We start from the raw sequence: 5,275 nt of genomic DNA, 5'->3' as shown, positions 1-5,275 counted from the left end.
AAAAAAAATATATATATATATATATATATATATATATATATATATATATATATATGTCGCTGCCTCCAGAGACTGAATCAGTAGATTTGACACCTGATGTACTTCTTGTTTAGAATTCATATTTTAAAAAATATACAAAGTAAAAAGTTATTAAGAGGTAACTTTAAGAGTGAAAATAAAACAATGTGAAACAAAAAGTTGAAGTCCCCCTTGTGAACATTTGGTGTATATCCTTATACACACACACACACACACACACAATTTATTTCTGTTTATTTTTTGGGAGGGGTACCAGGGATTGAACTCAGGGGCACTTGACCACTGAGCCACATCCGCATCCCTTTTATGTATTTTATTTAGAGACAGGGTCTCACTGAGTTGCTTAGTGTCTCGCTTTTGCTAGGGCTAGCTTTGAACTGGAGATCCTCAGCTCCTAAGCCACTGAGACTACAGGCATGCACCACCGTGTGGAACTCACAGTTTATTTTTTAAAAACATAAAACACCTTACACAGTGTTCCACAACATGCCTTTTTCTTTTAATAATTTATTTTGAAGAATTTGCGTATTGATAAAATAGGTCTAATTTCATCTTTTTCAAAAGATGCATAATATATTTATCATTTCTTTGTATTGAGACCATTCAAAATTTTTTCTTCTACTTATTTGAAAATATATGACAAATTATTGTTAATTATGTTAATTGTTAATTATAGTTACCCTACTGTACTATATAATACTAAAATTTAGCACAGACACATCTATTTTATTTAACCATTGAGTTTCCATTTTCTTCTATTACAATTTAGCAGTTAGCATTGTTGAACTTATTATTTTGCCCATATGAGAGATATGAGAGACTGATGAGATTAGAATTTCTGGATTAAAGTGTGTGTGCATTTTCTATGTTCATGGATATTTCCTGTCTGCCCTGCAAAGAGGCAGTATCAATTTAAGTTCCTACCATTAGTGCAGGAAAGGTAGTTCCCCTACATTTCTTGATATTGGGTTTTATGAGTTCTTCTAATTTTTGTCAACATGGTGAGGGAAAGATGGCATTTCATTTTTATATTCATATGGATTTTCTCTGTTAAGTGAGTTTGGATTTCTTTTCATACTTTTATTTCTTCTTCTGTGAGTTGCCTTATAATCTCTGTTATCTATTTTGTTCTTTTTGATGACTTTTTCTAATGAATTAGAAGGAGTTTTCTACCAATCATCTATCTATCTACATTAAACCTCTTGTTTGATACATAAGATTCAGAGAGGTTATACAGATTATTTCTTTTATGCCTTTAGTGAGAACAGAAGCATTGGAGAGTTTTCAGCAGAAAGAGTGACATGATTTAATTCACATTTTAAAAGTATCATTCTGGATGCCATTGTCAAGGTACATTGTGGGGAACAAAAGCAAAATCGGGGTGATGAATAGAGAGAAAATAACTGGATAACAGGTGGTGGTAGCTTGGACCAATATGGTAGCAGAGGAAATGGCAAAAATTGTTGGATTATGTTTTTTTCTTTATTTAAATTAAATTTTAATTGACACATAGTAATTATATATATTTATGGAATACAAGTATAAAAACATATATTTTGATACATGTATACAATGTGTAAGGATCAAATCAGGGAATTAGTATAATTCTCACCTCAAACATTTGTCATTTCTTTGTATTGAGACCACTCAAAATTCTTTCTTCTAGCTATTTTAAAATATATGACAAATTATTGTTAATTATGGTTACCCTACTGTACTATATAATACTAAAACTTATGTCTCCTAACTATATTTTTGTACACAATAACCAAACTTTCTCTCTCCCATTTCCCCATCTTTCCCAGCATCTTGTTACCACTACTGTACTCTCTACTTCTGTGACTTATTTATCTTCCATGTGTAAGTGAAAACATGCAGTACTTGTTTTCTGTTCCTGGTTTATTTCACGTACGATAATTTAATTTAGAAACAGGGTCTCACTGAGTTGCTTAGTACCTCACTGGTGCTGAGGCTGGCTTTGAAATCTCCATCCTCCTGAATCAGCCTCTCAAACTGCTGGGATTACAGGTGTGCACCCCTGCACCTGGCCCATTGGCAGATCTTGCCTGTAATAATTATTACTGTGGTGATTTCCTAATAATGATTTTTTATTTTCTTCCTCATTTCTACATATAACAATTGAAATCATTCTGTGAAGAAAAGCATTCTTGGGCTGGGGATATAGCTTAACTGGTAGAGTGCTTGCCTCACATATATAAGGCCCTGGGTTCAATCCCCAACACCACCACACCAAAAAAAAAAAAAAAAGACCATCCTCTTCATTGCTTTTTACTTATTCTATTATTTATTTCATCACGAATTCACATTGATTTCACATTGATTTTATTTTATGGGTTTTGGTACAAACACATCTACACACACAAACACACATACATACAATAATTATCATTAATTATTTTGTTTTTCAAATTGTTCTAGTTTTGTTTATAAGGGCTCCTCTAGTTAGGTTACTGTGTCCTTTTCACATACCCCCATCCCTTTTTTGATCACTTCTTTATTTTCTAGCACTACAAGATGTTCCAGCTGCACTTGTATTTTTCCTTTTCAAGCCATGGAATCAACTGCTTCTTCAGGTTCCTTTTATTGGACAATGGTATTTAGAAACCAGTGTCTGTATTTTAGGTGTGTGCTCATTGCTAATGGGATATCATTGCTCCTAGAATCTTTTTTTTTTTTTTTTTTTTTTTTTTTAATATTTATTTTTTAGTTTTAGGCGGACACAACATCTTTGTTTTGACACAACATCTTTGTTTTGTACGTGGTGCTGAGGCTTGAACCCGGGCCACACGCATGCCAGGCGAGCGCGCTACCGCTTGAGCCACATCCCCAGCCCGCTCCTAGAATCTTGAGGTGGACAGAGGTAAGGAACATATGTATTAATCCATGCATGCAACACATCTATATTTAGTTCCATATCTATTTTTGAGATGTGGTTTGCAATATTGCCCTGGCTGCCCTCAAACTCCTGGAATCAAGGGCTACTCTTGCCTCAGCCTCTGGAGTATTTGGAATTAGTCTCTGTTGATAATATTTAAAAATTTTTATGAGAGCATTAAAGAGGTGACATAGGCTGGGCATGGTGGCACACACCTGTATTCATTGGCTCAGGAGGCTGAGGCAGGAGGATTGAGAGCTCAAAGCCAGCCTTAGGATTTTAGTGAGGCCCTAAGCAAATTAGGGAAATGCTGTCTGAAAATAAAAAATTTTAAAAAAGGGCTAGAGATATGTCTCAGTGGTTAAATGCCCCGGCGTTCAATCCATATTAAAAAAAAAAAAGTGACATAGTAAGGAATTATGAGATCAAAACTGAAATAAATATGGAAACTCAGAGAAGTCAATGAGCATGGAAATAAAGTACACAGATTTAAAAATAGTAATGTCTATATCTTTGTGAAGTAGATAGCAATGACATAGTTAGCATTTGACAGAGAAATTATTTTAGTGTATTATATTTAGAGTTAAGAATAGGTTGGGGGGCTGGGGATGTGGCTCAAGTGGTAGTGCGCTCGCCTGGCATGTGTGCGGCCTGGGTTCGATCCTCAGCACCACATACAGACAAAGATGTTGTGTTCGCCAAAAACTAAAAAATAAATATTAAAAAATTCTCTCTCTCTCTCTAAAAAAAAAAAAAGAATAGGTTGGGAATATAGCTCAGTAACAGAGTGCTTACTTAGCATGTGCAAGACCCTGGGTTTTATCCCCATCCTACCACCCCACAAGTATATTGCTTTCTTGTTTGATGATTTCTATTTATAATTACCTCTCCACCTATAATTTTGTTTTTGAAGCTTGAGACTCCAATGGAAATATTAATAGCAATAAACATAAACCTATAAAGTGGGAAGTATATATGTGGGGAAACTACAACAACGTCTAAATAAAAGATATGTCTAAAAAACATTTCTTTAAATTGAAAACTGTGAATTCACTTCTTCATTTTAGACAATTTTAATAACTATTCTTGGTACTTAAAGCATATTAGTAGAAGAAAGAAAATAGGTGAAATGCAAATGTAATAGTGAGTTTCAACATATAGTATTTCTAAAATTTGCAAATTACACTTTGAAGCTAAAAAAACATTAAAAAATGTGTAGGGAATCCCAGGTACTACTGATTTTATACTGTATTTATTTTATCAATTACAATACTTACCATCATTCCAGAACTAATGATAAATAAAGGCATCAAATCAGGTCTAATACTTAAAAAATGTAGAGCCCAAAGCAATTCACCTCATTTATCCTAAACAAAATTAGCTTTTCTCATAGTCACCAGTAGTTTAAATGGATATTAAAAGTATTATTTATATGTTCTTTGTCTTAGTGAACCAGACTTATATCTGAGTGAGATTTTTGTCATGTATTTCATGGAAGATGTGAATCTATTAGAATTCCCTTTGCCATGCTTTTATTTCAATCTGTATTCATTTGCAAAAAAAAAAAAATCAAACTTCTGATGTACATTACTCTATATAAACAGTTATAATCATATTTATTTCTATTTAAACTTCATGTCAAGGGCTGGGGATGTGGCTCAAGCGGTAGCGCGCTCGGCTGGTGTGCGTGCGGCCCGGGTTGGATCCTCAGCACCACATACAAACAAAGATGTTGTGTCCGCCGAAAACTAAAAAATAAATATTAAATAAATAAATAAACTTCATGTCAAGAAAGATGACCTGTGAGATTTTCATTAAAGTTCAGAAATTCTTTTTAATGTAAACATTGCTGAAATATGAATATTCTGGCCATAATTTATCATAAAATTTCAGATTCTTTTTTTTTTTTTTTTTTTTTTTTTGAGAAGATACGGCTCACTATGTTGTACAGAGTGGTCTTAAACTCCTGGGCTCCATGGATCTTCCTGTCTCAGTCTCCCCACTGCTGGGACTATATCTTGCACCACTGTACCCAGTTGAATTTCAGGTTTTAAGGGTCTAAGGGTAAAGAATATCAAGGTCTGTGGTCATTCTTGCTATGGTAAGTTCTCAGAAAAGTGATGTTAGTTTCTTTTATTTTCTGTGCCTCACATTTTTTTTTAAACAACAAGGATTGTAAAATTATTCTGACCTGTAGAACTTGGAGAAAAAGATTATCCTAATCATCAAACCTACCATCACTACAAAGTACTTTCAAAGTATTTGGAATTCAAAGACTATTGATCTCTCCATATGCACCCTTAAAATTGCCAATGAATATCATAGGAAATGAGTCCACCA

This window comes from Marmota marmota, unplaced genomic scaffold (assembly GCF_001458135.2).
Source record: "Marmota marmota marmota unplaced genomic scaffold, marMar, whole genome shotgun sequence".
NCBI lineage: Eukaryota > Metazoa > Chordata > Mammalia > Rodentia > Sciuridae > Marmota > Marmota marmota.
Note: the sequence above shows the minus strand (reverse complement) of the source record.